Genomic DNA, 12372 nt, shown 5'->3' on the forward strand with positions numbered 1-12372 from the left:
CTTCGCTCCTTAAAAAAAAAATTATATATATATATATATATATATATGCCCCAAAGCTAGAAAGTGAGGCGGTCGGAGGGGGGGTGGGGGGGAAGGGCTTCTCTGAGGAGCGGGAGAGAGGCGGAGGGAGAGCCGCCGAGAGGCTGCCAGCTCCTCTTGCTCTGCCTCCGTGCTGCTCTGCCGGCGCTCGCCTGCCGCCGGGCGTGAGGAAGGGGGTGTGCGGAGGTAAGGGCTGTCACCGTCGCTCCCGGGGAAGGGCTGCCCGCTGCCCTTGCCCGCCTTTCCGGCCGTGCCGCGCTGCGCTCTCGCCAAGGGGGAGAGCGGTCCCCCACCCCTACCCCCCTTCCTTCCCTTGCCCCACGCGTGTGCGGCCGCCTCCCGCGAACCAGCCGGCAAGTTACTTTGTTCGCAGAGTTTCCGCGGAGGAGGTTGGGCTACCGCGGGCGGGCGGCAAGTGGTGGTCGCCTCCGGGAGCCCGGCACAGCCGCCAGCCCGCCCGTTCGCCCGGCCGCTCTCACTCATCCTCCCCCCGCCCGGTGTTCAGGTGTCACCGGCCGCCGCCGGAGCCTTCCCCGGAGGGGGGACCCACGCGGAAAATCCGTGTGCACCTTCCCCGATAGCTTCCCCCGGGGCCGGAGGAAGGGGGTGGTGGAAGTGGAAGAACTTTCCTTTGTCGTAGGAGAGGATTTAGTGACCTCCAAAGTTTTGTTCCGGGAGGAAACCGTTCGATAAGTTTTTCAGGATTCGTGCTAATTTTCGTGTAATTTATCGCGCTGTTCGTTGGTATCCAGCACGCTCAGAGCAGTGGGGCAGAGAAAAAAAAAAAAAAAAAATGATCAGGGACATTTAGGTAGGGATTTCATTGTTTTTAATACATTGCGTTTTTAATAACTGCATTTTATATTTTGCACTTTCAGATGGGTAGTGTGGAATACATTTATAAGTGCATATACTTGCCTGTGGGTAACACAGAGGGTAAAGATGGGAAGCATGCAGAAACCAGACAGATTTTAAACATTCCATTCTCTTTGGCGGAAGATCAATAGTTGAAGATTTCTGCTTACACAATCTATACCTTGACAATATCATAATTAAGAGATTTGCTGATAATGTACAGTATTGATAGTAATTTCAACTTCAGTTAAGGCTTAATAAATGTAGCAGGTAATTTAGACTAATATAAAGGACTTTTGGATATTCTGGATAAACTGATAACTGGGCAAGATTATTAAACTTTGTGATTGGCTCCTGATGAAGTAAACTCTCAATTTTTCAGAATAACATCAGTAAATATTTTAAATACAAGACTACATTTTAAATGTGCATGTCTGAAATTTGATTACCAAAAACTGTGTATCTTTTGAGAAGACCGATTAAGGAATCATTATATGATGGTCATCTGTGTTGCACCCATCCGTAATAAACAGTTTCATGATGCCAGGCACTGTAAATTTTCTGTTAGTGTACTACACAAATGGGGGCGTCGGTTTCTATTTTACAGATGGATTTTTTTGAAATTATTAAATATAGTGGCTATCCCATGTATGATACATTAATTGATTGATATTAATTATTAGCCATGAAATTTTGATGGTATGTTTAAACAGTTTTAGCTTGGCTCTTCTTGCTTATGTCATTGTCTCAAGCTATCTGAGACAGAAGAATCTTAAAATTTCTTGCTTGTATATTATTCCTTCTGTCTCTTCTTCCCCTGCTCTCCTTCAGCCTAATTTAAAAGCATAGTAGCTGCTGAGAATACCTGTACATGTTTGTGTGAAGAAAAATGCCCATTTTAAAGACATACAAATCTTCTTGGTAGACGAGAGTAAACCCCTCATGCCCTATATGAAAACATATTGAGCTCATGTTAATAAGATACTTGTTTTGGTATTAGTTTGTGATGCTGAACAACAAACATGAGAGAATGCAAAGATAAAGCTGGCGCTCTGATCTTTGTTTAAACAGGTCATGGTTTTTATTTAATGCTGTGTGCTCATTACAGGAACTGTCAGAAGGAATGTAAAGCGGACTGGAGTTCTGATTTGGCATACATAGCCAATTCTGACACGGATGTTTCTGCTTCTCGAGTTAATGGTTCATAGAATATAGTGTTGTTTGCGATCGTATTTATTTAATTGAATTTATTTTATGGAATTAGAAGAAAAGTCTGGATAATGTCCTTTTAGGAACCAGATATGATCAGATCTGCTGCTTCAGGTGCAGCCCTCCTCACCTGAAGAGTTACACAGGAGTGCGCTCTTCTGTATAGTAGAACATGTAGAGGTGTATAAAAAGGTTGCTGTTTTTTAAGTCAGCTAGAGTTCTGCCACTGAATTGCAAGGAAGGAGACTCAAATCCCCTGAAACTAGGTAGCTGCTTAGTCGATTATCCAGGCAGTTTCTTTTTTCAGACATATGGAAACAATATAACATAGTAAATAAAAAAATGCATTTATAATTGAGAATTTTAATATTTTTGTCCATGGAAACAGTTTTCATCTCAAACGATTAATAAACAGTAAAAATAAATCAATGCAGTCCATTTGATTTTTGCTGAACCTTGCTTTGAAGAATTTAGAGAGGATGTCTAAGGTAATCTGAAGGAAGAGCCTTTTCACATGTTTCTTTTACATCAAGACATATTAAAGTGTTACAATGTACACTTTGAACTCTCAGAATAAGACTGGAAGTGTAGCGCTGGAAACTTTTAATTTGGATGTTCTGGATTGTACATGAGTTTGGATTCTGTGATCGTTGTCTGAAGGTAAATTGGGTCTGTGTGAGAGTGTCTGTGAGCAAGGTGGTCTCTAATTGTTATTTCTAACTTAAATACATGCTTCTGTTTAAATTCTGGATATTCTAGGTTATGTTTCACAATATAAGCAAGGTTAGTAATTTAAGAGGGTCCTTTAAGGTCGCTGGACTGTTATCTTTTGACTTCCTATTAGAAAGTCATCTCTTCAGGCTGATGTTATTACAAATAACATAACATGCGAATGTAATGCTTGGGCAAGGTTGCAGAGTGACAGTGCAGCATAAGATCTATTGCAAAAAGGAGCAGAGCTGTTTTGGTAATGGCTATTCACCTGCTTCTGCAGTGGCCATCTCTGGAGGGTAAAGCAGTTCATTCTTTGTGACTGCTCACTGCTTGACCTCATTGTTGAAACTGTCAACAAGTGCGACAGTTTTGCTATGATTTGATACGACAGTGGAAATTGTATTAGAACTAACAAATAACCATCATGGCATATATGCAGTAACTTGCAGTCGTTACTGATTTGGCATTCATTACACTAACTTAAATACAAAATGCTTAGTGTTTTCCATTCGGTCACTATTTAAAATGCCGTTATTTACCATGGAAGTAAGATTGGGTTCATAATGTCATTTAAATATGCTGTATTGTGTGTGACTATGGAGAGCCATGTTAGTGTAATATGGACTTCTTTTTTTACACAGATTCAGAGATGTAATACATATGTATAATACATTTCAGTTGCAAGTATTTGCCCTTACTGGTTATATATTTTTAATTTATACATTTCTGCTAAAAACAAGATTATTATATTTAGCATATATCACTTTTTTGAAAGCTATTTTTTAGGCAGCATGCCTTCTCAACCTTTTAAATTCAGTTCCTTTGCCATATAGCCAGTCCAGCTTCCCTTCTGGCAGGTGAGGGTCTTGCCATTCAACCAAAGATTGAAGCCAGCAGAGCAGCTGTAGAAGCAGCATATGAAGGAGACCGATGGTTGCTGATATTTTTGACTGTTTTTTCTCTGCCTTTTCCTAATTGGCTGTTTTGCTCAAGCTCCCTCTTTGCCAGCTCTCACGGTCGCATCACTTAGCTTAACGTGCTGTATCGCTCAAACATCCTGCATGCCACTTTATTTCCTATCACCTTTTTCCTCCTCGCACTGACTCTATTATATACCATCTTTTCTCTGCTTTTGTCTTTTGTGATGCTAATCCCACTTACTTTTTCCTTCTCTGTAAAAGAAAATGGAAAGAACATAGTGCTCTGTCATTACGCTGATCATTTCTCTGCATTGGTGTTTTGTTTTTCTCCCATGTACTTTGTTGAGCTTCTGGAGACTGTAAGCTGCTTGGGGCAGAGCACTCTTACTGCATGGTTGTACAGTGCCTAGCATAGTTTGCTGTTGGATTTCAGGTGGTCTGTGGACACTCATATAATAATAAATAGTGATACTAGGATTATTTAAACTTTGTGGGACAGCTTTTCTTCTGGTTCTTTGATACTAAGCAAAAAAATCTCTTACTCGGAGCTTATCCTCACTGTATTGCTGTTCTGATGTATAGCTCAGTTTTGCCCCTCAAGACTTTGTCCCTAGTGTGAGAAGTTTTTGGTAAAGTTCAAGATACCTTGCCTATTGCAGCAGGGGTGGGATGGATTAAAACTCAGCTAGTGCCAGTAGTTAACAATCTTGTACCTTGAGCAAGAACCAAAACAAAAAAAATGTCAGCTTCAACATGTTTTTAGCGCATTTCAGTAGAAACTTCAGATTTGGCAACACTAAAAAAATGTTCTGGTTTCACCAGGTTGATTAAGTAAGAGAGAATGGAAAAGAAGACCCCAAAACGTATAGTGGGTTCATTTCACTACTTTTGTTCTTTCCTCCTAAGTATTTTTTCAATTTGATTTCCCTTTGCTTTTCACCCCTGAACTGTTTGGCTTTGTTTTAGCATCTTCTGCGTCACATGAAAATTTGTAGTCGGTCCAAATAAAATTTTCAAAAGAGTTCTTCAAGCAGCCAGCAAATCAGCTGATGTACAATGCATGCTGCTCGGAGTCACAGTTCGGAGGCAGCCAGCCCAGTCGCTGACCACGCTATTCCTGTCACTTGGCACAGCCTGCGCCATGTCTTGCAGTGTGATAGCTTCCACCTCAGCTAGCCTAGCTGCCATGGAGTACCGTGAGTGCTCTTCTTCTGAGTCTTGCTGCTTCTATGAGTAGCCTCTTCAGCTTCAGGGGGCGTGGTGATCTGAAGCATCCCGATGTGAGAAAGGCACTGTAGGACTGAATGCTTTAATCAGTAGGATCCGTTTTAGGTCTGAAGAATATCCGGAGGTGTTTGACCTGAAATGCTCCCCCTCAGGACTGTGTGTCTGGGACTTGCCCCACACTATCTTTCCTCTCTCTTTTTCTTTGAAGGAAAGGGTTTAGTTGCCTTTGTCTCTGTTTCCTATGGATCGTGTAGGGGCGCTCTTTGTGGACATGACTTTATGGGTAGGAGGAGTGAGTGGCCCAAACAACTGTTGAGTATTTTGACCTTGTATCAGTCCTGAGAAGGATACCTGGAAAAATAAACAGAACAAACCCAGTGACTCCCTCCCTGATCGTTAATCAGATGACATGCAGGATTTCAGTGGGATGGATACAGCTAAATGAGTGAAAAGTGGAAACAACAAAATTAATAGGATACTTCATTTTCAAAGTTTTGTGTCTAAGAGGAAATTGTGTAGCTGTTAAGGGTTTGCTTGATTAATTTTATAATTTAACTCCGGGCCTTAATAGAAAAAAAAATACTGATCTCAGAAGTAGTATCACTGTAAATATATTTACATGTAAGCAGTGTTCTTCATTCCACCTTATATATATTTGCGTGGTGGTACTTCGGCATTTTATTCATCTTGAACTGTAGGAATTGCCTGGCCACTTTTATTTTCTGTTCTTGTTTATTGACATAGAGATCAGCAACCTTTCAAGAGTTGTTAGTGTTAGATTTCTTTCTGAAATCCGACGAGAATATTGGCAATAGAAATTCATCTGCAGCTGAGAGGTGCTGCTGCACCAAAAGGGAAGACCCCATGAACTGTCTTGTCAGTATTAACTTGCCTGTATATGAAGCAGCGGCTCCCGGCTCCTGCTAAACTCTGAGCAGGGGAGTTGCTGCCTCTGTTTCTGGCTGTTCCAGGGGTGCTGTGTGCCATTCACATCTGCCCTGAGCCACCCTGGCGCCTCTGCTGTAATTAACACTGCTGGTGACCAGCACTGATTTTGAATGCTTTACATGAAAACTACTTGAACTGTCTACGAAAATAATCCTCTGCTCAGTATTCGACTTTCCCACATTCTGATTTAATTTTGGTATCGGAGCGAGCACGCTAAACCAGATGGGATGTATTCTGCCCTCAGTTATGCATTAATGATCAACTTCTGTGCATTTATACACAATTTCAATTGAAATTGTTTTGAATAAAGTATGTGTCGCAGGCAAGTGGGGCTTGACCCAGTGGGGTTTCTACAGATGAAGGCTAGGAAGTGAGTGTGAGGCCACTAGTCACAAAAGGGTGAAGAAAAAGAACATTTTCGGTTAAAAATTAAAGCAAACTGTTTCTTAAATAGGTAACATTTCAGTACTTACATAGTCTTCTTTTCAGTAAATAATATTTTAAGATTCACGAGTTTAATCAGATGGCGTGCCCAAATAGCAGATTGAAATGTAGAATCAAATCCCTGCAACCCTAATTTACTCCTGTTGGAATGTCCATTTTGGATCATTTTCCCATATAACCTGTATTTTTAGCTGTTTCCCCTTAGAATGAGTATTATCATTTTGGGACTTGTAATTTGTCTTTTATGAATGTATATTCATGATTTTCAGTAAGACAGATTTTGAAATACTGCCAGAGATGAAGCCGATTTTTTTTACAGTGAGGAATCAGTTTTATGGCTTTTAGATATTTATTTAAAATTTCCTTCTCTAGAGGTAATTACTTAAATAGATTAGCTACCTCTGCAGATATTTTGGGATAAATACAGGTAATATTGAGCCAAACCAGTATATTTTTCAGGGAAAATACTTGGTCTTACTTAAGAAAAATCTATCCATTTAAATGTTTTATCCAAATATGATAATGCTTTATACGTTCAGGCAAGATCTTATGTAGGATTAGAATAATGCATTTAGCCTTGACAAATGTTCAGTCCGTTTCTAAGTCTTAGAGTATTGCAGTGTTTAAGTCTGAACTATATTGGATAGACTGTAAAGTGTAAATTTAAGGTGAAAACAAAGCAATATTATTAGGTTGTGTTTATTTTTTAAATTGAGTAAATGAACAGTTATTTGTATGGATGAGAGTTTGATTCAGAAAACAATACTGCTGATGAGACAAAATAAAATTAAATCTTCATAAATAGAATATTCAGTTACAGTAGTTTTGGGAACCTAGGTAGAGAAATGAGAAAAAATAATCTAAAAACATACAATCATCATTGAAAATAAGACTCGCTAAGAAGGTTTATAAGTGGTAATCACTTTAAATAAATACAGAATTACATTTCATAGGCAAATGTGCAATTTTTCTGTTTTCTGAACTCATTCATCTACCTCTCTTTCTGGATGCCAGGTCAGAACTTTGACGTATAGTAGGTACAATATATTTTTGGAGGGAACTCCACAGAAGTGGATGTTAGTTCCAAAAGACAAATAATTTATCTCGTTTCCTACTTGCTGTGTCTATATAATCTTTTTATGACGGTTACAGCTAACAAGTACGTTAGTGTTCTTTATAAATAATGAGAGGAAAATGTATAATATTTGTGTTTGAAGAAAAAAAAATAATTTCAGTGAATAATTTCATCATACTATGACAGGCCATAATCAGCAAAGGAGAACAATGCTGTGCGTTTTAGCATGGTGAAAAATATCTTGGGAGATTTTGTTGTTTTTTTCCTAATGCAAGTTAAGGTAATTGTAATTACAGGGAAATAAGAGGTCTTATTTAAGTCACTGATTTTTTTTTGTGTTACAAAACAGGCTGCTCACTGCATCTGCAATTAACAGATATGTGATCTATATGATGAGGGACTGAAGTCTTCATTGACAGGTGAAATAGGAGATTCTAAACAGAGGAGGACAGATCTTGCATTTCTTCTCATTGAAGTCAGTAGGATTTTGAGGCATAAAAGTAACTCAGAATTATGCCCCCTGGTTTTGGTTATGTGGGTGGGAATAGCTCTGACTTCCAGGGAAAAGGTACGGTCACAGAACTGAATATTATTTGACTGATAACAGTTAGCAAATTTAGATTCGCTGTCACAGAAAACCATCTCAGACGTGTTTTAAAAGACCTCCCAAAGAGTCCCCTTAATAAATCATGGGGATGGTATAACTTCTTTCAGCAGAAGCCACTGAAGAGAGCAGAGACTGAAAAATGGGATGCTTAAGATCTCTTTCAGTTAAAGATTCACCATAGTCCAAGGTTTTTGAAAATACCGAAGTGGAGCATATGTGCTCTAGTTACCAGATGAGGATTGTGAAATCCAGGGTAAGAGCCATGGTGAAGAGGCATTTTTTTTAAAGGTTTTATTCCAATTTTTGACCTTAAGACAACTTTACAGACTTGCACAGCAATATACCTACAACATACCATGCTTTGAGGAGCAGATGGAGTGGTATAAGTTGCTGTCTCATGGTACTCACAGAACGTATCGGTCAGTGCATTCTGGTTTTTGTTTTGTTTTGGTTTGGTTTTTTGTACATTTATTTGCTGCTTAAACCCGGGTATTTCTTAGCCTGTGTGGCTGTGAAGTTAGAGCTGCCTTTCGGCGGTGGTCTCTGCGGCGGCGGCCAGGGCCGGCTGCCAGGCTTGGCGCGGGTGCCAGCCGCTCCGTGCTCGGGCTGCGCTGGGGATGGAGGGCTGCGGGCGGGAAGGCTGTCACCCTGGCACGTTTCACCGCCGCTAAGCTGGCGTTTAGAAAAACTAATGCTCTCAAATGCCGTACCGCTTCCGTAGCTGAAGTAGGGTGAGGTTTCCCGGCAGGATTGCTAGGTTGCTACGTTCATCATGAAGAATCTCTGGGAGGTTTGTAAGGGCGGTAAACACCTGGAATGGCACCAGAGGTCATGAGACTGTAATTCAGCTATCTTTGAGGAGTCTGTTGGTTTTTTAATGCTGTTGTGTAGTTCTCATTGACACAGATTGCAGGTAGAGAAAGCTTTTGCTTTGGGGAAAAGGGGCTCATAAGTGCATATTTCACTTCAATACATTGCAGTTTTATTTGTTTATTTTTTAAATTCAATGGGAAATGTTTCTGCGTACGACAAATCATATTCATTTGGAAAGCCTAATGATTCCATCAGTAGCAATGTGCATGATCGACCTTAAAATCTACAAGTGTCTCAATGACATTTTGTTATGCTGCCTTCACTTTAAAGCCCTCATTTGTCAAGTGAGTCCAAACCAGTCTGGTAAGGGGAGACTCGATGGTTTTGGTTTGGCAGGACTTGCATTCTGTTTCAGAAAATGAAGAGGAGGAAGAGAAGAGTGTATCCCTTTGGAAAACCTTTCATCTGCAGAGTGATTTGCCTGGCTCATCTGTTCCCACAGAATAATGCCTTTTTAGGATTATTTCAGTATTCATTTCCCGGTGGCAGAATTGAATGAAGATAGCAGACTAATTCCATTGATTGGCTTCTATCTGGAGTATCTGAAACGGGTATTTTAGACAGCAAAAAACCTTTGCATTTTCAGCTTATTTCTCATAGTAAGTGATTGCTTTACTGATTCCAGGATGGTTGCTTATTGCTGGTCACTCTATTAACAAGCTTTTTGGGGGGGGAGGGGGTGTTAAAACAAAAATAGTAATTTGTAATAATGAAGCCAGTCACTAGTGGTTATAGGAATGTTACTATGACAATTGGGACCATTGCTGCAGAATACTGTAGTGCTTCTTTTGGGGTTTAAGTAAAGGGTCTACTTACCCAGGTAAAGGATGACCTGGCAGTTTATGAAGAGCACTGTAGTGCAGTATAGGGGAAGACCTGAACCCTTGATGAAGCTCTTGGAAGGGTTTCTGGTTAACAGTATCCAAGGTTTGCACAAGAAGCAAGCGTGTCACTATGTGGTCTATCACAAACTCTGACATGCTACTTTAAGGTATTTACTGCTGTTGTCTTGCTGGCTTTTCCTGAAAAAAATATGGCTTTGAACTTTTATAGCTGCATGAAAATGCCTTTTTTTTTTTTTTTTATACTACATTTCATTTCTTCATTGCCTCCCCAAATCCCAGCTTGTCAGACTCTGAACAAATCTGACATGTTTTTGGTAGCTACCTCTTTGCCACTGATCTTCGTACTGCTGAAAGTCCAGCATCTTCTTCTTTCTTTATGTTATCTCACTGTTATTAGTGCAAAATCTGGCAACTGCCTCTCATCAACTCTTGCTGGGGTATGCTATAGCCATGTTGTGCTTCTTGACCTACAGATTTTTTGTAACCTAGCGAAGTTTATTGCTTAACAGATAACTCCTTCACAGTTTTCTCTCTTGATTTATAACTTCCTTTTTATTATCATCGTCCTCATCAATATCTTATCTTGGTTTCTAATTGTTATTTCAGTGACATCTGCTTGAGCCATGTTGTTTTCAAGTCTAGATTCATATTTTGTGTTGCTGGAATAATTTTCAAGAAGTCTCAGTGTTGTTTTGAGGCATGAGATAAAGGGGAGATGATGGAGGGAACAGTTGGGACTATGGAATGAGATATGGCAAGAGCAGACACGAGGGTGAACTGAAGGATGAACATAGAGTAAAGCAGAATCTGTGAGTGAAAAACTGAGATTAAAATAAAATGTTGGCTTGAAAATGGAAAAAAGAGAAATAGGATGCATAAATAGGCTGGAAAATTCATGTAAAAGAGGGAAATAATTATGCCAGCTATACAAGGAGGCTGTGAGATGAAAATAGCAGAAATTTCAGGCTGAAAAAGTAAAAAAATCTTAATACAAAGATTTATTTGAGGACCTCATCAAAGTGCTTAAATATATGTTTGTGTTCAAGCATCTGCCTAGTGGAGTTAATTCCTCAGGAGAGGTATTGCGATCCACATAGTTTATGGGCAGATGCAGAGCCTCTTGAAGACGGTGGAGCAGTGTCTGTTGTACACAGTGGGCTTTGGGTCAGAGCTGTGTGAACATTTGAACACATGCTGGAGAAAGCAGTAGAAAAATAATGTATGGAGAACATTCCTGCCATCAGTAAGAAGATGGCTTAGCTGATTTAATAGCTTTTTCTCAGTCTGTGATTCTAACAGCCAGGTTTGTGATATTTATTTTAGTATTCATGTTCTTGCAGTCCTTTTTACATTTCTCTGTTTTTCCCTGGCAGACATCCCGCAGCTCCATAAGTCTGGGGGAAGAGGATGGTTAGCATGTTGTTGCTGTGGGGATTTGAGTCTTAATGCTCTGTGTTGTTAATGCTGGGCATATAATTTTAAAACTTGCATGCTATAGAAGCAGATAATTATTTCCCTGCTGCATTTTATACTCTGATTTGGGAAAGGAAGAAATTTCAGAATATTAAAAGAAAAGAAAAGTTATGATTTGGGGGACTATTCAAAATGGAAACAGAAAGAGGGGAGTAATGGGTGTCAGTCTGGTTATCAGTCAAGCTGGAAAGAGACAGCTTGTTCTGTCGAACACCAAGAATGTTAGTAGTCAGCCAACCACTTATGCAGGAAGAAAACCCTAGACTGAAAGGTAAGGTTCAAAGACATCTGTGTGTGTTTCTGAAATGAGCTTGAATTAAGCTTGCTATTGAATTATGCGTGCTGATTATGTGTTACATATCTGATTTTTGTTTAGCACAGGCTATTCATATGATTGCTAGTTATTTTATTTTTATTGCAGGATCTGTCTCTTTCTTTTCTTCTCCAGTCATCAATGCTTTTTATGTGTCCAGGGTTGTCGTTGGGTGACTGTCATTTGGCAGACGGCTTAGCAGTGCTGTGGCATCCCTTTGGGTTTTGGTTTTTTTTCTCCTTTTTTTTCCTTACCTCAAGTGAAATATGTTGTCTTCCCGTTTTCTACATGTTTATACAGTGAATGTCTTGTTGAATGTCAGTGGTTAGCATCCTCACAAGCTGGCCTAATGGTGTGATTCACACACTCTCCCATGTGCAAGGATTGATTCCTTTCTTGAAAGAACTCTTCAGTGCTAAAGGGTGTATCAGCGGTGTGCTGGCTGTGGTTTGTTTCTGTTTGCAAACAGATTTGTTCTTTTGAGTTAGTTTGTGTTGGTAGTGATATTTTCCACTTACCCAGAAAGAGGAAGCAGAGCTTAAGAGTGGATATTGGGGTACCTGCATACATCTGCTGTTTTTGCAGCAGATTTGATGTGTGACTTGAGAGAAGTCATAAAAGACAGGACCTAAAGAGGAGGCTGACAGAAGGCGTTTTCTCAGCTGCTGTGAGTTCCTGAGAACTTACTGAGGCCAAAGGGAGATTCTAGGTCTCCAAGGCAGTGCCTTAACTTCATTGTAACTATAGTTCAGTTGTGTGTAAAGTGGGTATAATCCCTGAATTATAACATAAAGGCTGTGTTTTTCAGGTAGTTTGAAATCCTTATGTAG

The sequence above is a fragment of the Vanellus vanellus genome (assembly GCF_965231255.1).
Source record: "Vanellus vanellus genome assembly, chromosome: 1".
Lineage (NCBI taxonomy): Eukaryota > Metazoa > Chordata > Aves > Charadriiformes > Charadriidae > Vanellus > Vanellus vanellus.